General features: G+C 41.4%; 1 long non-coding RNA gene across 3 annotated transcripts; it reads left to right on the forward strand.

Annotated features, from left to right (window-relative positions):
* The first annotated feature begins 12,343 nt into the window (after nucleotides 1–12,343).
* On the forward strand, nucleotides 12,344–23,287 carry LOC107543236 (uncharacterized). Of its 3 annotated transcripts, none has more exons than XR_001603790.2 (4): nucleotides 12,344–12,444; nucleotides 16,986–17,117; nucleotides 21,471–21,561; nucleotides 23,178–23,287. It is a non-coding gene; the product is annotated as an uncharacterized LOC107543236 (long non-coding RNA). The 3 variants fall into 3 exon arrangements; XR_015716128.1 differs by lacking the exon at nucleotides 12,344–12,444 and adding an exon at nucleotides 13,851–15,146; XR_001603788.2 differs by lacking the exon at nucleotides 12,344–12,444 and having other exon boundaries at nucleotides 13,851–17,117.
* The last annotated feature ends 33 nt before the right edge of the window (nucleotides 23,288–23,320 follow it).

Below are 23,320 nucleotides of genomic sequence, written 5' to 3' on the forward strand. Positions count from 1 at the left end.
TCTTCTATCACAGCACAGACATATCTTGCTTATGTTTGACTCAAAACTTTTTCACTGGACACATCTCATTAAAAATTGAGCTCTATAAAGGCAGAGGGGGTTTTGTGTGTGTGTGTGTGTGTGTGTGTGTGTGTGTGTGTGTGTGTGTGTGTGTGTGTGTGTGTGTTTCAGTTTTGTTCACTGCTATATCTCCCAGCACTGACAACAGTGTCTGGCATCACTGATGAAATAATAGTTGAATGCAATTACTACTTGGTACTTTTTTTAAGGTATATTTCATTTACCGAAAAGAATATTTCCAGAAAGTTTAGTGAAAATGACTTAATAACTATCAAATGTCAGTTTCATATTGACTCAGACTACTATTTCAAGATGTTTTGACTTGCCTTTCAGATTGACCTTGAGTTGCAAAGTTTCATTTTCTCTGTTGGTTATGCTGCCTAATAGTTTCTCTACCAAGCAGCTAATGATCTGGTAACAAACACCCACCTTCAGAGAAAAAAAAAATCATATATAGGGTACACAGGAAGCAGTCAATCAATGTTTCTCCTCTCTCTCCCTCTCCTTTCCTCTATCTCTAAAAATCTATTTAAAATATCTTTAAAAATATCTCTTTTTAAAATTTCATATAAAAGAAACTAGTGGTTCATCCACTACAGGTAAAGTGGAGAATTACCACCTAATATTATTGTTTGGTAATTTGTCTGATTTTTTAAGCTTTCTGATGTCAGGTTAAACCTATGAGAAGTTAAAATGATCATAACAAAGGCAGTCAACACTCCCATCCAAAGCACAGACCCACCAAAATGCCTATATCAGTAAAACATGCATACAAATTAAGTTTTTTAAGACTTTTACAAAGCTGCACATGAATATAAAAACCCAGATTTGCATTATATATACAAATTGTAAAAATGGAGACATCTATTCCATATGTCCCTTCCAGACCATGCCCTACATACCTTCTCATCTAAATGTTCATTTGCATGCTTTATAACAAATTTTAATCATATGTATAGCATTTTCCTAAGTTCTATAAATTGTTCTAGCAAATTATTAAGCCTAAAAGAAGGAGAGGATCTGGGAACCCCTGTCTTAGTTGCCAAGTAGGACAGAAGTGTGAAGTAACCAGGCAATTAGTGTCAGCATTGAGTTGAATTGTAGGACACGTGTCCTACAATTGGTATAGGAGAGCTGGAGACATGGTGTCGGAAATGCCAGCATGCATTTGGTTGGTGTGACAGAAAAAACCACACACATGCACTGTATTATATTATTGTATGCATCAAACACATAGTCATGAGGTAAGTGAATACAGAAATTTGGGAGACTTAGGTTTAGTTTCCAGAAGCAACCAATGGCTCTCCAAAAATATCCCTGTCCTAATCCCAAGAATTTGTGATTATGTTAAGTTATATAGCAAAGAGGAATTAAGGTTATATATAAAACTAAGGTTTCTAATCACTTAACCTTAAAATAATAAGATTATCCTGGATTATCAAAATGGGTCCAATGTAATCACAAGGATGCTTAAAAGTAAGAGGAAGACAGAAAAAAACGAGATAAATGGCAGCACAAGAAGAATTCAGCTCAACATTGCTGGTTTTAGAGATGGAGAGAGCAGTCATTAGCCATGGCATGCAGACATCCTCTAGATGCTGGAAAAAGCAACCTCTCCTGGAGCCTCCAGAAGGAATACAGCCTTGCTGACACCTTAATTTTATCCCAGTGAAACTTATTTCAGACGTTTGATAAACATTATTAGTTGATATATTTGATCATTTTAAGCTAGTCAGTTTGTGTTTATCTTCAATATTGTCTCAAATTCTCTATCCCTTTACCTTATTGCCCTTTTGAAGTCATGAGCCCAACTCACACCTCACAGTTTCACAACACATAACAGACCAACGCCTTCACATTATTTACAACTTTAATCCTAAACGACTTACACCATCCTTTTTCCCACTGCAAAATGCCAGCTTTCTTTATATCTACACTATCCAATATGGTAGCCATTGTCTAGGTGTGGCTATTGAGCCTGTGAAATATGGCTAGTCAAATTGAAATGTGTTGTATGTGTAAAAGGCATACAAGATTTTAAAAACTTAGACATATAAAATAATGTAAAATATCTCATTAATAATTATAAAATATTAATTGTGTGTTGAAATGTCTCTATTTTGGATATATTGGGTTAAATATATTATTAAAATTCATTGTACCTGGTTCTTTTTGCCTTTCTAACACAAATATTAGAAATTTTGCAATTATGTATGTGTCTTCCATTAAGCTTTTAATAGACAATGCTTTTCTAGACCAATTCTAATTTACAAATCTGGGATTAATCATAATGTGTATAATCTCTCTGAACTCTCAGACTTGATGCAACGATGTATTGCTTTCTTCCTTAACTGTCTACCTGGTGCCTGACTTTTAGTCACTGTTAACATTCTCATAAACTGTGGAATAATAGGCACAGAAAATCTACCAATGGGCAACAATGCTGCCTCAAGACAATTGCACTCTACTTACTCAAACTCTCCTACTCTCCCTACACTGCAGTCTCACAATTTTGACAACCTCATTCTGTTTTATCAGTTCCACTTAGCATTCTCTAGGAATCTATAGGAGAGGAAAGCACTAAAAAAGATTTGATCATTTGCCAACTTTTACAAACACTTTGGTTCTTCCTCCATCGCCTTCTTTAAACTTTTTAGTTCATGATTTAAAAATATTTTATTTAAAATATGTGTGCAGCCTGGCCGGGCGTGGCTCAGTGGTTGAGCGTTGACCTAGGATCCAGGCAATCGGGGTTCGATTCCCAGTCAGGGCACATGCCCAGGTTGCGGGCTTGATCAATGACTTTCTCATCATTGATGCTTCTATCTCTCTCTCCCTCTCCTTTCCTCTCTCTGAAATCAATAAAGATATATTTTATATATGTGTGTGTGTGTGCACACGCGCGTGCGCAGCCCTGGCTGGTGTGGCTCAGTTGGTAAGAACTTCATCCTGTACACCAAAAGGTCGCTGGTTCAGTCCCCAGTCGGGGCGCATATGGGAGGCAACCGATTGATGTTTCTCTCTCACATAGCTGTCTCTTGCTCTCTTTCCCTCTCTCTAAAATCAATAGAGAGAAAAAAAACACACATATCCTTCGGTGAGAATTTTTAAAAATAGGTATTTTTGTGGGCTTTTTACATTTGTAGGTAAAACTATTGAAAGGGAACTCTCTACAATGTTAACGTGTTTTCTCTAAATAAAGATATAAATAAAGAGTGGGTTTCCTATGGATTTTGCTCACCTAAAGAACCAAATGAAACAAGCCAAGCTGTTGGCTGATACACTTTAAGTATCTTAGGCGATTAGTATGCAAAGGCCTTCCAGTGGAAAGAGAAAGAGATAGTCCAGAATTTTTGAAGATAGAAATAGAGATTCAATAAATAGAGAAGGTGGGGGGGGATTTCTTGGGAAGGTCTGCCTGCACCAAGTAGCAGATGAAGTCATAGATCACAGAACACCATATCCCTTCCTCTATAGGCACCAGCCATTTCATTCCTGACACAGACTAGACCCCCCACCCCCCAAAAATGTGGGCTATTTGAGTAAAGGCAGCAAGGTCACCTAGGGACTAAGCCGGTTTCCTACTCTGCCACAATGGTGGCTCCCTTGACTTGGTGTCTCTCTACGTGATACAGATGCTGTGGTTTGAGTATATCACCACTGGGTGTGTCTGCATGATCAAGGGTCACAGTATAATAAGAAGAGGAGGACAGGAGACAATAGCATAAAGTGTCTTCACTCAGCAGGTGCCTCCCCCATATCCATCTTCACATCTTACATCCCAACAGTCCTTCCCTATTAATGAGGAATTCAGAGAATGTATCAAAAATGCTAATGCCTGCGCTCTACTCCACCAGCACTACCACCACACTGCCTTAGCCAACACAGCACAGGGGAAACACTGATCGTTTTTGAGTCTGACAGACCAGGGTTCTTCAATCTGCTCCAGCACTTAAAGCAGCGAGAATTTGCTTCAAAGTCCTTAACATGGTAAGGAGACCAGTCATGACCACTTGCCTAAGAAGCAACTTCGCACATTCCAAAAATGATCCTTAGTTACAGATGAAGTGGACCTCCTAAGTGTCCTGTGACCTTTCCCTCATCTTCCCTCATCCTTGTTCTCTTGGAACTCTCATAATAGACTAAAATACCCAATAATTATTTTGATCAAGAAAAAGGAGAGGGGCCTACATTTATGGTAGCCTGACCTTCCAAATCTTTCTGCACACACACACACACACACACACACACACACACCCTTCCCTTTGCCAAAGTTTGCTCATGACAATCCTAATCATATTTTTGCAGCTTATCACATTTCTTTGCATATACTTATGTTTGAAATGCACACGTCACGCAGGGAAATTTTCCAGGGGGCCTACAAAGAATCCTTGGATCTAAAAGAAGATCAAGTGAATCCACTTGCAACAGGAAAACTGAGGCTAGACTTTGCAAGAGCCCTTTAAAACAAAACTAACTCAAGAAGAACCATTTCCACTTTTGAGCAAAATTGTTCTTCCCTTTCTTGCTTCCCCTTTGACTACGCAGTTTCTTTTCCCAACAACCTTTTCCTCACATAGGGTTTGTGAGTCACCTGGGAAGATACAGTGTGTGACCCCAGGGAATTCCCAAGATGAAGGAATTCCCAAGATGAAGGAGCAGCAAGTTACAAAAGAGTGGGGTGACATCAGCATTTAGCTAATCCAATCCTTTCATTTTTCAAACAAAAATAAAATACATAGAGAAGAACTGTTTAATGATAAAGAATCTAAATTCCAGTTTAGAACCCCAGAGAAGATTTTTAGACATGAGTATAATAAGGGTAAAGAAAGACTAGCAAAAATAGAGACCATGGTAGAGAACATGGTTTTGCAAAGAATTAGGTGAACAAGGAATGGTCTTTGGTATGCCCTGGCCCAGGAAACCCACATTTATCAGAGAAAACATATCAGAATTCATAGAGCTAAAAAGCATGACAGAAATTGAGCAGTGAGAAAGCGAAGAAACTTTCTAGTGCCTCCTTTGCATGGTAGTGTCATGATATGCTGGGAAATGGTATGACTTGCCGACATAAAATACAATCAAATGAAAACACAACTCCCAAACTAAAGAGATATAAGCCTGTTTTCAAACCTCTTATCTTCATAAAAATATAACTTAATGTTTACAAAACTTGCTTGCATTTCAGTGCCAGCAACAAGCAAGAAAATATTCTACCAAGTAAATTCAGCGGCCTTAAATGACACACTAGATCAGATGGACTTAATTGATATATTCAGAGCATTTCACCCCAAAGCAGCAGAATATACATTCTTTACAAGTGTACATGGAATATGTCCTAGGATAGACTACATGTTAGGCAACAAAAAAAGGCTCAATAAATTTAAGAAAATTGAAATCAGATCAAGCAATCTCTCTGACCATATGTTATGGAACTAAATATCAATCACAAGAAAAAACTGAAAAACACGCAAAGAGATGGAGGCTAAATAACATGTTACTAAAAAATCAATGGGTCAACAACGACCCACTGAGGTCGAGGAGAAAATCAAAAGATATCTTGAAACAAGTGAAAATGAGAACATAACTCAAATATATGAGACAGTGAAAACACTCCTAAGAGGAAAATTAATAGCCTTCCAGGCCTACCTCACTCAATAAACAAGAAAAATCTCAAATAAACAATCAAACTTTATAGTTAAAGAAACTTGAAACAGAACAATAAACAAAGCCCAAAGTGAGTAGAAGGAAGGAAATAATAAATATCAGAGCAGAAATAAACAAAACAGAGGGGGAAAAAATACAAAAGATCAATGAAACCAGAAGTTAGTTCTTTGAAAAGATAAACAAGATTGACAAGCATTTAACAAGACTCATCAAGGAAAAAAGAGAGAGGATACAAATAAAATCAGAAGCGAAAGAGAAGTAACAACTAACACCAAAAAACACCAAGGGTGGTAAAAACACATTAGAAACAACTATATGCCAACAAATTGGACAACCTGAACAAAATGGAGGAATTTCTGGAAACATACACTCTTCCAAAATTGAATCTGGAACAATCGTAAATCTGAACAGACACACTAAAACTAACAAAATTAAAGCAGTGATAAAAACAAAAACAAACAAACAAACAAACAAACAAAAACCTCCCAAAAAACAAAAGTCCTGGACCAGATGCCTTCAGGGGAAAATTTTACCAAACATTCAAACGAGAACTAACACCTATCCTTCTCAAACTATTCCAAAAATATTCAAGAGGAGGGAAGACTCCCAAGCTCAGTTCACAAGGCCAGCATTATCCTAATTTTAAAACCAGATAAAGACACTACAAAAAAAGTTATAGGCAAATATCCCTGATAAAGATAGATGCTAAAATCTTCAACAAAGTATTACTGAACGGATCTAGCAATACATTAAAAAAATCATACACCATGATCTAGTGAAATTTATTCTGGGGATGCAAGGTTGGTACAATATCTGCAAATCAATAAACATGATACACCATATAAACAAACTGAAGGATAAAAACCACATGATCATATCAACAGATGCAGAAAAAGCATTTGATGAAATCCAGCACCCATTTATCATAAAAACTCTCAGCAAAGCGAGACTGGAGGGATCATACCTCAACATAATAAATGCCATATGTGACAAACCTACAGCCAACATCATACTCAATGAGCAAAAACTACAAGCATTCCCCCTAAGATTGGGAACAAGACAGGGATGTCAGCTTTCACCACTCTTATTCAACATAGTACTGGAAGGCTTAGCCACAGCAATCGGACAAGAAGAAGAAATAAAAGGCATTCATACTGGAAAGAAGGAGTATACCTGTCATTATTTGCAGATGACATGATGCTGTATATAGAGAACTGTAAAGATTCCACCAAAAAATACCAGAACTGATAAATGAACTTGGTAAAGTAGTAGGATACAAAGTAAATATCCAGAAATCAGTTCAATTTTTATACACCAATAATGAACAATCAGAAAGGGAAACTGAAAGAGCAATCCCATTCACAATTGCTTCAAAAAGAATAAAATATTTAGGAATAAATTTAACCAAGGATGTAAAAGACCTATACGCAGAAAATTATAAGACACTGAAGAAAGAAATTGAAGAAGATACAAATAATTGGAAGCATATACTGTGTTCATGGATAAGTCGAATTAACATCATTAAAATGTCCATACCGCCCAAGGCAATCTACAGATTCAACACAATTCCCATTAAGATATCGATAGAGTATTTCACAGAACTGGAACAAATGTTTAAAAAATTTGTATGGAACCACAAAAGACCCCAAATAGCAACAGCAATCTTGAGAAAGAAGAACAAAGTTGGAGGAATCACCCTACTTGATATCAAATTATACTACAAGGCCATAGTAATCAAAAGATCAAGGTACTGGCATAAAAACAGACACAAAGATCAATGGAACAGAACAGAGAACACAGAAATAAGTCCACACCTTTATAGCCAATTAATATTCGACAAAGGAGGCAAAAACATACAATGGGGTAAAGGTAGTCTGTTCAATAAATGGTGTTGGGAAAATTGGACAGATACATGCAAAAAAATGAAATTAGACCACCTTCTTACACCGTACACAAGAATAAACTCAAAATAGATTAAAGGCTTAAATGTTAGACCCAAAACCATAAAAATCCTAGAGAAAAACATAGGCAGTAAAATCTCAGACATTTCTTATAGCAATATTTTTTCTGATATATCTACTTGGGCAAGGGAAACAAAAGAAAAACTAAACAAATGGGACTACATCAAACTAAAGGTTTTTGTGCAGCAAAGGAAAACTATCAACAAAATGAAAAGACAACCCACTGAGTGGGAGAACATATTCACCAATGATACATCTGATAAGGGGTTAATATCCAAAATTTATAAAGAACAATCCAATTAAAAAACAAGCAATCCAATTAAAAATGGGCAAAATACCTGAATAGACACTTCTTCCAAAGAGAACATACAGATGGCCAACAGACATATGAAAAGATGTTCAACGTCACTAATCATCAGAAAATGCAAATTAAGATCCCAGTGAGATATCATCTCACACCTGTCAGAATGGCTACCGTCAACAAACCTACAAAGTGGAGAAAAAGGAACCCTCATGCACTGTTGGTGGGAATGCAAATTATTGTGGCTACTGTGGAAAGCAGTATGGAGTTACCTCAAAAATTGAAAATGGAACTGCTTATGACCCAGCAATTCCACTTCTGGGAATTAATCTGAAGAAACCCCAAACACTAATTTGAAAGAGCATATGTACCCCTATGTTTATTGTAGTGTTATTTACAATAGCTGAGATCTGGAAATAGCCCAAGTGCCCATCAGTAGATGAGTGGATAAAAAAGCTGTGAGACGGTTACACTATGGACTACTACTCAGCCATAAAAAGGAAGAAAATTTTACCCTTTGCGACAGCATGGATGGATCTGGAGAGCATTATGCTAAGTAAAATAAGCCAGGCAGAGAAAGACAAGTTCTATATGATTTCATTCATATGTGGAATTTAATGAACAAATTGAACTACCAAGCAAAATAGAGACAGAATCATTGATAGAGAGCAGGAAGACAGCTCTGGTGGTGGTGGTGGAGGGGAAGGAGAGGATGGTGGAATTGAGACAAAATGGGGAAAAAACAGAGGGGGAACTCATGGACATGGACATATGGTGATTGTCGCAGGGAAGGGGGAGGTTGAAGAGGGCATAGAGGGGATAGATGGTGATGAAAAAAATTAAAGAAAATAATCTTGACTTTCAGCGAGTGTAGCAGCAAAAAGGTAGGAGATGGGATGATAATTAATTCAGGGCCTGCTGCCAGGAGACACTCAGCATGAACCATGATGGGAATAGCTTTTATGTCTTAGCCATTGCCTGAGCCTGCTATGCTGCCTATGGCAATTCTTGAGCAATTCCACTGCCTCTTCCCCATTTGTGTCTGGGGTAGTGATTCTGGCTCAGCTCTGGAGCTCACCAGGCAGAACAATCAGATTTTATCTCCAGGAACACAGCTGAGGCTACAGCCAACAATCATATAGGTCCCAGAGCCTTCTGGCAGTTCACAGAATTAGTGACTTCCAGGTAACAGAATGCGTGAGATTCCGGCAGAGGGTCCTGAAATTGAGACTCCTGAGAATAGGAATGATTCTTGGCCCCAAATAGAACAAGTTAGCCCCAGTGAGGGCCCAGTAAGGCTGGCTTCATCTTCTAAGCTAGCTCTTCAACTTTATGGCTCAAATCAGTTTCCTGATTGAGCCTCTGGAAAGTACTTTTGCCAGATTCAGGGAAGAACAGAGAAACATGACCAAACTCACAGGAAAAAACCGTAACACATATGTAAGTGAACACATGAGTAAGCAAGCGAGTTATATTCACCCTTCACAGATTCACCAATCTGCAGAATGGACAAAAATAAATTTTAGTGGTACATTTTGAGAGAATCTGCAGGAAGGCTTGTCTCTTTTATGTGCTCCTTGCCTGGTCAGGCTCATGCTTCCCACACAAGGACATGGAGGGAAGGTGGTCCCAGACCTAACAGAGTAGCACAGAAGTCAGTTCAGATGTCAAGAAGGACAAATGTTTCCTCTTCCCAAATACACAAGAGTTGACCCTAACTCTTTAGACTTATGAACTTTTGCTTAGCTACAATTTAATAAAATATTCTTAAATAGCCCTGGCCAGTGTGGCTCTGTTGGTTGGAGCATTGTTCTGTACACAGAAATGTGGTGGGTTTGATCCCTAGTTGGGGCACGTATGGGAGGTAGCCAATCGATGTTTCTCTCTCTCTCCCTTCCTCTCTCTAAAATCAGTTTTAAAAATTGTTAAATCGATCATTCTATATCTCTTCTATACTGCAGATTTTTCTAGGTTAAGAATTTCATCTTACTCATCTCTGCATGCTCCACACCATACACACAGTGGCTTACACATAATACGTGCTCCATAAATGCTTTTAACAATTCTTTCATTCTACAAATGAGTACTTTCTACATACCATGTTCCAGGGACTAACAAAACAGGTTAAGATCATAATATCATGCAGCTTATTTTCTGGTTTGGGAAACAGACAATAAGAAAATAAATAGCCCTGGCCAGGTGGCTCATTTGGTTAGAGTGTTGTCCAGATACACCAAGATTGAAAGTTCAATCTCTGGTCAGGACACATACAAGAAGCAACCAATGAACGCATAAATATGTGGAACAGCAATTCAATTTGCTGGTTGCTTCTCTCTCTCCTTCCCTTTCTCTCTCTCTCTAAAAAAAAAATCAATAAAAGTAAACAAATATTTTACTTTTAATAAATTTAACATTTTCAAGTAGTGATAATAATAGAGGGAAATTAAGGGAGACATAGGGATAGACTGATAAAGGCTCTATATTAGATAAGGTGGTCAGAAAAGGCTGCTCTGAGGAGATGACTATTTGAGTAAAGCCCTGAGCAGATTTACCTAAAAAAAGAAAAAAAAAAAAGTATTCCAGGAACAGAGAGTGTACTTGGAATGTTCATGAAACAGCAATAAAGCCAGGGTAGCAGTGACTATCAAGAAGAGGGTAGGAGGTGAGATCAGAGAAGTATCTGGGGATCAAATCATGTAGGGGCTTGGAGAGGAATTATCTTAAGCATAGCCAAATATGAAGTTTCACTTTTTTGTGGTGGGTCCCATTCTCAGGAAATGCCAATTAAGCTAATATTAGCCATAAAGAAACTTAGAGGTAAATCTACCTACCACAGGTAGTGTAAAACATTCTTAAACTTACTATGCATGGTTATTATTTATTCTTTGGAAATTCCCTCACACATATACACCCTGCACTGAGTTCAATAAGATCATTTAGAGTAGATGGGGAGAGGGGAGATTTCTCAATTAACAGTTTAAAAATATCTCCTGTTCTAGCTTACTTAATTCACTAAGGCATGTTTTGTTGTTGTTGTTTGTTTGTTTGTTTGTTTAATGCTAAGGCATAGCTTCCCCATTCATGCAGGATTCTACTTCCCACCACATATTAATGGGTCCTTCCTGACCACTGTCTCCATGAGATTAACTTCTCAAACTTCAGATTCCTAATACCACTAAATAGGCAGCAGGTGAATTAAGTCCATTGGGGTGCATGGCATTCCATAATTCTGGAGCAAGGAGCATGAAAGATCCGCAAGTGATCCTAGTACAAGCAATGTGCACAAATGCTGAGAGAATGCAGAGCCCTGGAATGAGAAGGTTAACAGACATTTCTCACATGAAGTTGAAGGTCAAGCATGGAGTATTCTCTTTCTAAATCAGAGTGAAAAAGCTGGATACAAAAGAAACAGCTTGGGCCAGAACAAGGAGAGAAAGGAGCTTGAGGGAGATGTAAAAAGGGAAAATACTTTGAAGGAGCTCAGGGAGAAATGGGAATGAGCGGAGGAACCACACAAGTCTGCAGAAGAGAGCTTGATGCCATCCTGCACTGTTGCTTACCTGTATGTCTGTCCTCACTGACTGGATCCCCAGCACCTGGGTGGCTGGAGCTAGTGTATCCCCAGCACAAAGTTCGCAGAGCCCTGCTCGCAGTCAGTGCCAAACAGTGTGTGGAGGCACAAGAAGAAAAGGTTGGCTTGCTCTCTCTTCCCCCTCCTTCACCATCTATCTCCCTGACTTCTACATAGAAGTGGAACCAGAAAGGAGGCAAGGATCAGCAGAGAAACAAAAAGAAGGGAGCTGCAAAGCTGCTGAAGTGGGAGGCGGAGATCTGCTTGCGCCGGCGAACGTCTGCTGCGGGGTCCTTCCCGGGGCCCTCGGCATGACTCGTGGGTTGGGGCGGGAAGTTGGAGGGGATGTGTCCAGGGCAGCGACAGGAAAAGGCGCACGCGAGCGAAAGAAGGATGGAGGACTCACAGTAAGGCAGCGGCGAAGAGGAGCGAAGGCTAGTCAAAGCCAGCTAGGAAGAATAAAGGGTCCGTGGGTGACAAGGGGTTTTATACAGAGGGGGGCCTAAGGTATGGGACGAAATGAAGATCTTTGAATGCGAGACTCAAAGAGCGAAGTCTCACCCGAAACAGAAATAGCAAAACAGCCAGGCCGACGTGGCGGCCTCACACCCAAGCCTCCTCCGCAGGCAACTTCTCAGCGCCGGCAGGGACGCCCTGGCCTCCAAGCTTTGCAGTGAAAAGTCTGGACAGCAGACACGGACCACAACACCCACAGTGCCCCACGCGCAGCCGAAGGACCCCGCCTCTTCCGGTATCCACTAGCCAATGAGCTTCGCCAATTCCCTCTGCCCCGGAAAGGCCCCGGGAAGGGTGGGCACTTCCGGCCCCGGGACTCTTCGGCTGGCTCCTTGGGGATTCCGAAGGGCAGTTCTCACTGCGAGCGGGTAAGGCGTCGTCCCGAGGCCTGAGGAAGGGATCCTCACGGCGTAGGTTCCTCTCACGAAAGATGGGCTGGTTAGGCAGACGGAGAGCCAACCCACCCCTGTCAGGCCGTTTCCCCTCCTTTTCCGAGGCCCGACCTCTGGCGCACGCGCACTGCGCCCCCGCCCCTCGCTCCGAGTGGCCTTGAACTTGGAATATAAATGCACTTCCCCACCTCCCGCGGCGGGCCTCACACCCGTGGCACACGCGCGCTTTCCCACGTTCTCCGGGGGTGGGCCTCTGAGGTGGGACACGTGCCCACCCTGAGAAGGACCCAGAGAGTGGTCACTGGGCTCTAGTTCACTTTGCTAAGTTCAAGGCATTGTATTTTGGGTAATGTTCTTTTAACAAACCAGCTGTGGGAAACTGCGCTAGTGACTTAAACATCAGGACCGGGGTTCTCCTCATCTGTGAAAGCCGAGGCAGCCGCCTCTCAAGCTCCCAGGAACACTGAAAACCTGCTGGTACCCCCAGGGGGCAGCAGCCTCCCCCAGCTCCAAGCCCCACAGAACCAAAAAGCTCACCTGGGCATTGGTCCTGCACCCACTGAACTGAGAGCAGGAACTAGAAACAGGACAGCATTCCTGGGGTCAGCTGGAAAGAGAAACTCCCTTGGCCTTTTCCTCTATCAGCAATTCCTGATAGTTCTCTTCCTACATATCTTGTGGTCTGACCACTTTTCTTCATGCCTACTGCCATTCAGAGATCATCTCTTTGTTAGATGGTTTCCCTGTCTCCAGGCCCCACCCCACCCATTCTAGAATGCAGATTTGATTATTAAAACATGTGGCTTCCCTTTTTCCCCAGAATAAAGTACAAACACTTTAACAAGGCTTCCATCACCTGGCCCCTTCCCACTCCAATCTTTTCTCACTCCGTCTTCCAACCATCTTCAAATATGATCTGTTCCTTTACCACACCAGGCTGCCTCTTACCTCCGGGGCTTTTTACAGATAGAAACAACTTAATGGACATTCTGAACTCAACACAGTCTTGACATGGTTTTAACCAATGTCTTCCACTGTACTTGGTCAGTTCTCCCTTTCCAGCTCTGACAGATTCTGTAGCGTTCTGTTCACTTAGTTATTAAAAGTCTAGACTAGTGTCAACCGCATCAATTCAACACCAACAGGAATTCCAAGTTTGGGGTGCAGTGAAGAAGGAAATGTTTTCAGTGCAAACAACTCAATTGTGACACAGCATGGCTGTGAAAATACATGACTGTGGAACATATCAGTTGTGATACAACGCAGCTGTGAAAATAGCATTGCTGTTAGGAGGCCCTGGGGACAGATGTCTGCTTCTCCAACTAGACAGTTCTGCTGTGCTCTGTGCCAGTCTAGTCTAGTCTAGTCTGCTCTGCTCTGCTCTGCTCTGCTCTGCTCTGCTCTGCTCTGGAGAGACATCTTCAGTGTTATATCTTCGGTGTTTCAGCTCTACTCAGGTAAATGCAGTCTTCAGTTTATAGTGGAAAGGGAAAGTGTACTTTTAGAGCCAGAGGGGAGCTTACACATAAGTCCCTGCCCAAACTGGTCCCTGATTGGTCTATCCTAATGCAAATAAGGACTCCAAGTCCTTGCAGTTTTATTGACCCAAAAGGCATTGTCCTAATTGGTCAGAATGGAGCTGCTTTGATTGGTTATTGAAGAAGTTGCTGGTAGCTGCACAATTCCAGTTGGATGGGGAAAGCCTCAATCTTATTGGTTGAAATAGGATTCCAGGAATTCCTTTATAAGGGCTGACTCAGATGACAGTGCAGGCTGGCAATTAAGTTCAGGCTTCTCCCTGAAGTGCAGTTTGCGTGAGAGGTCCCTGTGTAGAAATGGCTGCTAGACTCTGTTTTTTTGTTTTGGTTGAGGGGGGAGCTTTTTTGCTTGTTTGTTTTTTGAATCTGAGCCCAGTTAAGCCACCAGGAATTCATCTTGGTAGATACCTTTTTATCTCAGGGTCCACGCTAGTGTAGTCCACTTTAAAACTTCAACCTCACATCAAGTTTTAAGGTCCTTACTTCCCCTCAACACCAGCCAGGCCTCAGCAGTGGAACTTTGTTTGGGGAACGGGTGCATTCTGACTTTTCATAGAAAGAAGTCTCTCTTTCCCTAATTTAAACTACTTCTTGTTTTGGAATCTGGAGGATGGATTAGGGAGGGTGAAGGAACATGGGCAAAAACTCCTTTTATTAACTGGTCATGTCATTGCAGTCATCTGTTGGTTGTGTGTCTCTCAGGCTAAGACAAACTGGTCATGGACACCTTCCATTTTGAAGCTGCCCAAATGTTAGCTTTACTGGGCACATGGGTTAGTGTCCCAAGAGCTCTCCCCTTTGCACAATCCTCAGATGGGAAATCTGCTCCAACTTAACTGCTTCCACAAGCCCTTAGGTCCTTCTCTTGGCAGTTTAACTAAGCTTCCCTGACTGCCAGTTTTCTTGGGACAAAAATAACATGGCTCAAACCCTGTTGATTCCCACACTGTTTATTTGACTTACAGGAAGTTCACATCCTTGCTAAACCAAATTGTAAGAGTGACAGCTCTTTCCTTGTCAACCCTCCCACCTTGCTCCAATGATCAGCAAGCTTGTCCAAGCAAGAACTGAGATGTCAGTCTCTCCTTGCCAAACCACAAATTGTTATGAGTGGTTCTCTTGGAGACCTCTCACTTGGAGGTAAGGACAAAATGCACAGCACTCAATCCCTCGACTGGTGACAGACACATGACTTCGTCAATCCCCCTTCTGTTTTTACCTCCACACCACCTTCTGTTTATTTCACATGGAGGTAAAAAATGGGATATGATGTAGAACTGACCTACCGTCTCTCGGTGGTACCTCTCAGTTAGGTGTCCGGGGTATCAGATGAGTCCTACTTCACAAATGTTGTTTCCTTTGCCCAGAACACTTTGTCACACACCTTGACACCTCTCCTTTTTCCCTTTTCTATGACTAGCTCCTCCCCATCTTTTAGGTATCAACGTAGATATCATCATTACCAGGAAGAAATCCTAACATTGCCAAGCCTATGGCAGGAGACTGATCTGTCACTTCTAAAGCTCCCGGTGCCTCCCTCATCATAGCACATACCGAATTATGCTCTAAATGATTCTTGATAGTCTGTCTTCCCTCATGAGACTAAGCCCCACAAGGGCTGGAACAGTGTCAGCTTTACTCATCTCTGTACTCATAGTGCCACACACACAGAAAACACTCAGTATGTTGGATAAACACATGAACAAATGATTCTTATGGTTTCGGGCTACAGTCTGTGTGATTTGAAAAAGCCTAGGATCCTGCTGAAATTGCCACTGCCCTGGCTTCCTCCAGTACCCTGAGAACTATTGAGCTTTGTATATCAGATTATGTTGGTGGGACATCTTTGAAATGTCTAAAGTGCTGTATTAGAATCTGTACTTCTATAAATTAGTTTTATTTAATCAACCTATCCTGTAAGCATACTCAGAGTTTGCAAAAGAGGAAGTTGTGAGATAACCGAAGATGGGTAATTACCCTAAACTTTTTGCTCCAGTCCTCACAAGCCCAGATCCCTTTCCCAGTTGATTAAAAGTTTGATTCTATCCTGTAGGAGTTCCCTTTTCACTGTTTGACTGGAATTTAAGGGGAGTTACGGCTTCTCCTACTAGAGCCTCTGCACGTGATATTCATTCGTTTGTTCAACAAACTGCTGTTAACTGACCTAGAAGGGCTTTGGGAGCTTTAATGTATATCCACCTGGGGCCCTTCAGGTTCATAGAGGCAGGATGGGAGATGAACAGCCTCACTAAAGTAAGGATATTCCTATCCTCAGACACTAGGTAGATTTCCTAGGAGCCAGAGCCATTCCTTCCTTCCTTTCCCTCCCAGTCCACACCCCACAATGAAGCAAAAAGGAAAAGTTGTGCCATAGGCTTAAGGAAAAATGTCCTCTGGGTTTAGGAGCCCTAAGATAAAAGAGGATATTGTTTCCAGGGAACAGTTCCAGACATAAGATCCTCCCATATCCCCTGTCCTGAGAGGTCCTTTCTCTTCTTTAAAATGGAATAGAATTTTTGTCTGAAGAACCACGTTCCTGGATTAACTAAAACATGAATTTACTCAGAATAGCACATTCAGCTGTTCAAATGCGTATATTGGGCAATGTTTCTACGTGAGTTCTTGTGTATCCTACAGTAAGGGCACAGTCCCTGCCTTCAAGTTACAACTAGTAAGGGAGGGAAGATTAAGTACTATGATAGAATTATCCATTTGTGGCCTGGATGTTGTGGAGGTCAGGGTCTTAAAGAATATAAAACTGGCTTAGTCTGGAAGTAGAAGTGGACCGAGCAGAAGATTAGGAGGGGAGAAATGCAGGATTCCAGGCGTTGCAGGCAGAGTGAACGCCAGGGACGGAGGCCAGGAGATAACAGAAGCAAACCTTTGCTGAGCTCTGAGCCTGTACTTCACAAGTATTACCTGATTTGATTCCCACAACAACCCTTTGAAATATGTATTGTGATAAACCCCATTTTATAGATGAAGAAACTGAGGCATGGAGAAGTTAAGTAAATATTTTGAACAAGATCACAGCTTACTTACTGATGAAGCCAAGATGCAAACCAGGAAGTTTGAGGACAGAGCCTCTGCCCTTCACCACTTGGCTACCAGGTACTTGAGGACATTGTAAGCTGTCTTTTGTAAAGGAGTATGAAATGCATGGGAAAGCATGATAGGAAAAGAGAACAGGCAAGTCGGTGTGGAAGGACAATGTGAATGAAGAGTTTATACATTATACTGTGTGATGGTATTTGGACTTCATCTTAAAGGTAACAGGGATCAAAATGATGGCTTTTGAGTTAAGTGATCTGATTTATTTATGTATGTTACTCTTAACAGCGAGTAGGACAGATTATAAGGAAAGAAGACTACTCAACATAAGAAGACCAATTGGTGAACTGTTGCAGGGATCCAGACAAGAACTGATAAAGACCAAGAAATTAAAGTTTGAACTAAGGTAGAAGCTGTGGGGGTAAGGAAGAGTGGATGGGTGTGAGAGGCGTTTCAGAAGTGGAATTGACAGTATATTGAAACCGAGCAAGTGCAGGGAGTCAGAAATAAAGAGCAATCTAACAGGATCCCAGGTTTCTTATTTTAGAGAAGGTACAGAGAAGTCGACTTGAATGGGAGGGTATTAGGATGAGTGTGATTGTGAGGATTTGAGACACTTGTGTAACAGATGAAGCACCAACTGGGCAAAACAGTGAGCAGTTAGGTTTATGAGTCTGGAGTAAGAAGTGAGATCTGAGTAAAGGTACAGGTTGGAGAGTCACTTGGCCTATAGATTGTCATTGAAACCACAAGAGTGGATGAGATAACCCAGAGAAGATTTCAGAACGTAAGAAGACTGAAAGTGGACTCTGGAAAAATATCAACGATACAAAAGGGCAATTGGATGCAAGGGGACTAAAGAAGAGGAACCAGGATAGGAGGAAATTGCGGATGTGCTACCACCAAAGCTAAGGGGGAAAGGGGCTTGGGGATGAAGAAGTTGTGGTTGACCCTGGGAAAACTGAGCAGTAGCTTCGCTTTGATGGAAAGGAAAGAATACAGATCAAGGGCTTTTTTTGTTTGTTTTGTGGGGGTTTCTTTGTTGTTTTTTATTATTTTTCTCCATCACCGTTTATCTTCCATATACCACCTTCCACCGTCCCCTGCAGTCACCACACTGTTGTCTGTGTCTGTGAGCTCTTTCTCTTTTGCTCAATCCCTCCACCACCACCCCCCGCCCCCACCCAACACCCGCCCTCCTACCACCAGAGCTGTAAGCTTGCTCTCTATCTATGAGTCTTTCTCTGTTTTGCTGGTTATTTCAGTTTGTTCATTAGATTCCACATATGAGTGAAGTTATATGGTACTTGTCTTTCTCTGACTGTCTTATTTCACCTAGCATAATGTGGTTTATTTGTTTTTAAATGAGAGACTTAGCATGGTGTATTAGTTTCCTATTGCTGCTCTAACAAATTACTACAAACTCAGTGACTTAACACAAATTTATTATTTTACAGTTCTGGAGATCAGAGGTCTTAAAATGGATTGGCAAGACTGCATTCTTGTTGGAGGGCCTAGGGGAGAATCTGTTTTCTTGCCCTTTCTAGCTTCTAGAGGCTACCTATATTCTTTGGGTTGTGGCCCCTTCCTGATCTTCAAAATCAGCAGTGTAGCATCTTCCAATCTTTCCCACTCTCCCTCTCTCTTTCCCTCTGCTGTTGTCACATTGCCTTCTGTCTGACTCTTCAAAGGATCCTTATGATTACATCTGGCCTACGCAGATACTCAAGTATAATTTTCCCACTTCAAAATTCTTAACTTCATCATATCTGCCAAGTCCCTTTTACCATGTAAGATATAGCCACGAGTTTTTGGATTAGGATGGAACATCAGTGGGGAGCCATTACACAGCCTACCACATATGGTATCTGCCTGACAATATAATGTATAAACTCTTCATTCATGTTGTCCTTCCATACCTACTTGGTGGTATTTGGACTTTATCTTAAAGGTAACAGACCCAATAGTACGTGTGTGTGTGTGTGTGTTTTGCAGGAATTGGCTCATGTAATTATGGAGGCTGAGAAGTCTCATGACCTGCAATCTGGAGATTCAGGAAAGCCAGTATAATTCAGTCCGAGTCTCAAGGCCTGAGAACCAGGAGAACTGATGTTCAAGGGCAGGAGAAGATGAATGTCCCAACTCAGGCAGAAAACAAATTCACACTTCTTCCACCCTTTTGTACTATTAAGGACTTTAGCAGATTGGGCGATGCCCACTCGCAGTGGTGAGGGCTCTTTTTTATTCAGCCTACTGATTCAAGTGCTGATCTTTTGGGGAAATATCCTCTAGATGCACTCAGAAATATTGTTTACCAACTATCTGAGCATCCCTTAATTAAGTTTTAACATAGAGAATCAGCTACTGCAACTCAGGACTCCGGAGTTTATGGAGGGCTTATGTATTTGGGACTTAAGTGGTCAGTACATAACCCCTCCTGTTTTCCACCTGAATACATAACAGGTCTCTCTTCCCTCACCCAAGTTCAGAACCAGTGGACATGAGAAATGAGGCAGATGGCAAACTCGCCTTTATAACTGATAAAGACCACATTGGAAGACGGCTTAGGTTTGCAGTCACAGTGGGCTTCGTAACAGGGAAATTCTGAATTAGACAGACTCACCTTCCTGTCAAAATGATCAGTGGAAACCCATAGGCCTCTTATTCATGGGGACATGCCCCTGTAAAACTTAGAGAAAGCAGATCCAAGTAGGTTCTCCCTGCACCCAAGGCAAGGTGTGAAGGGAGTGGAAGCCAGGGTGCAGGAAGGCCAGGAGTGTTAGTAACAGGGCCTCCATCCCCAAAAGGAAACCATCAGGAATGTGGAGAAAGCCTCCCGCCAATGCCATGTCCTGTTTCGTTTTTCCTGCTTATCCCTGATGGTGGCTTCCACACACCGTCGTCAGGGACACCTGGAGATGCTCGCCCCAGCCAGGAGTAAACTTTTCCTCGACAGTGGTGGCCGAGTCTGGATTTCCCCTGGGTACTGGTGGGAGCTCAAACCATCCAGCTACTCAGCATGGCTGTTTCTGGGCCCTGCCTCTCAAGGAACAAAGGGAGATCCGTTCAGTCTGGGTATTTTTGACAGTTGGTTCAGGGAATGGTGAGTTGTTTGTCTATATCCTATGGATTAGCAACCTAACCAGGAGCATTAAGGAAACTACCAAGTGCAGACCTAATATGAGTGAGGCGGGACCATTCAACACAGCCCCGAGGGAAGATCAGAATAGGGAATGAGAGGAGTACAAAAGACAAGGTTGAGAAGTCCAGTCTGGTTGGGGAGATGAGATCAATATGCCTGAAATAAGGAGCCATAAAAGACACAGAATGCTAATGGGTACAAAGTTTCTTTTGAGGGGGAATAAAAATATTCTCAAATTAGATTCTGATGATATTTGAACAACCCTGTTAATGTACAAAAAAAATACGAAGCTGTACACTTTCAATGTGTGAATTGTATGATACGTGAATTATATCAATAAAAATTGGTTTTTTAAAAAATATGTACTGCCCGGCCGGGCATGGCTCAATGGTTGAGCATTGACCTAGGAGCCAGGAGATCACAGTTCGATTCCCAGTCAGTGCACATGCCCAGGTTGCGGGTTCAATCCCCAGTTGGGGGCGTGCAGGAGGCAGTCAGTCAATGACGACTCTCCCATCATTGATGTTTCTGTCTCTCTCTCTCCCTCTCCCTTCCTCTCTAATGAAATCAATAAAGATGTATTTTAAATAAATAAATAAATACATACATACCATGTGTTTTAGTGGAATAGGAGAGGAAAGACCATAATCCCAGTCCTTTACTTCTCATGCCAAGAACTGACCTTGGTCATTTTCTTTTTCATGCCCCAGTTTTCTCATCTGTTAGATAAAAGAGTTGGACTAGATGTTCCAAAGGTTCCTATATTTGTTTCCTGGAGCTACTGTGACAAATTATCACACACTTGTTGGTTTAAAACAACAGAAATTTATTCTATCACAGTTTTGGAGACCAGAAGTCTGAATCAAGGTGTTGTCAATACCATGATCCCTCCAGAGGTTCTAGGGTAGGGGTGGGGAACATCCAGCCCCCGGGCCATATACGGTGTGCAAAATCATTGGTCTGGCCCTGCCAAGGCAACTGTAGGCAGGACTCGAAATTCAATAAATCTAGGAGCTTTTTTCATAGCCAATTTTTAAGTTGATAATTTTGTATGGCCTGAAAATGATGTTATAAATATCGAAATGTCCCTTGGCAGAAAAAAGGTTCCTTACCCGTGCTGTAGGGACTAATCCATTCGTTGCCCTTTCCAGCTTTTGGTGGTTGTGGCAGTTCCTTGGCTTGTGGCCACACCTTTCTCTGTTCTGTCTTCACATTTTTTTCTCATAAGTGTATCTTTCTGTCTCAACATTCCCTTCTCTTCCCACTTACAGGGGCACAAGTGATTATATTTAAGACCCACTCTGATGATCTAGGATAAGCTGCTCCTCTCCAGAGCCTTAATTACATCTTTCGCTGTATAAGGTAACATCCATATGTTCCAGGGACTTGATGTAGTAGATATCTTGAGCAGGTTGGGTGTGCGGTAATTCTTTGAGGGGAAATAAAAATACTCTCAAATTAGATTTCGATGATGTTTGAACAACCCTGTTAATACCAAAAAAAAAAAATGAAGCTGTACGCTTTAAATGTACAGCTCAAGTTGTCAACCAACTTGGGAAAAATTGAACTGCCTAATATTCTCCAGACATTCCCTCTTCACTTTCCTTCACTTTCATCCTAGTTTTATTTGAAATAACAACATTTGTATGAAATGTTTATCAGTTCATTTCAATCCATGAAAACTTGTAGATTTGGTATCATTACTGTAATTGCATTTCCAATGAGTAAGTAGAAACACAGCGATTAAGTAACCTAACCAATCATAAGCGCTGGAAAGTTTGAGTGCTGGACTCCAACCTGAGTCCTCTGTGGTTCCCATTCTGCTATTGCCTACCTGAATCTTGGTATAGCATCTAGAAGTTTCAGACCAGGGTGAAGTAGACACACTTGGAGTAAATTCAGTTCCCTTTATTTCCCCTGCTAAGCACAGATTTAAAAAAAAAAAAAAAAAAGGACATTTTATAAAAAAAAAAAAAAACATAAGACTCTGAAAAGTAGGAAGAAGAAGACAGACTTAGGGACCTTGGAACCCAAGGATCGACATGACAGTTCCCTGGGTTTTCTTTTTGCCTCATATTCCTGACTGGGTACTGGAGAAGCAGCCCAGAAATGCCAATGGGCCCAGACAAAATAAAGTCCAAAGAAAAGCATGTTTGCTTTCTCTAGTCAGAGGACTAGGAAAAAGGCAATCCAGCAAGACAGAAAACTTTTGGATACTAACTGACCTACTCCAGCCAAATACCATGGAAAAAATTGTGGTCCCACCCCTACGCCTGTAAGCAAAGATCAGATGGGTGCCCAAGGCTTTCACCCTTGCCCAGCTCTAACAAGGCGCCCCTCCCCATCCCTGCCACTTCGGGAATCCAAAATCCCCACCCTGGCTTGACAAAAGAAGCTGAGTGGAGAACTTGGACCTTTACCTCTGTCTGGCATTAGTGAGGTGACACTCCTCTCCCACCCACAATTGACAGGATGTCAGAGGAATCCTGCTAAAACAGATGATTTAAATAAGGTCCAGAGTCTCATATCACCCAAAATGTTCAGCACTCAATCAAAATCACGCCTCCTACCAAGAACCAGGAAAATCTCAAATTTAAAAAGACAATCAGCCCTGGCCAGTGGCTCACTTGGTTACACATCCTCCCATGCACCAAAAGGTTGCTGGTTAGATTCCCAGTCAGGGCAAATGCCCATGTTGTGAGCTCAATCCCCAGTAGGGGCCATGCAGGAGGCAGCCGATCAATGTTTCACTCTCACATTGATGTTTCTCTCTTTCCCTCTCCCTTCCTCTCTCTAAAAATCAGTAAAAATACATTTTTTAAAAAGACAGCAAATGTTTCCATAAGCAATTATGGATATACTTGAAATAAGTAAATAGAAAATGTCAGTGAGGAAATTAAAGATACAAAGAACCAAATGGACACTTTACAACCAAAAAATATAATTACCAAAATTTTTTTAAAAAATTCAATGAACAGGCTCAACAGCAAGATGGAGGTGACAGAGGAATCAGTGAACTTGAAGACAGAACAATATAAATGACTCAAGCTGAACAGTAAATTGGGTAAATAAAATAGTCTTTCCTTCTCCTGTGTTTTCTAAATTGGTAGTTGAAACAAAA

Source organism: Miniopterus natalensis, chromosome 19, assembly GCF_054644295.1.
Source record: "Miniopterus natalensis isolate mMinNat1 chromosome 19, mMinNat1.hap1, whole genome shotgun sequence".
NCBI lineage: Eukaryota > Metazoa > Chordata > Mammalia > Chiroptera > Miniopteridae > Miniopterus > Miniopterus natalensis.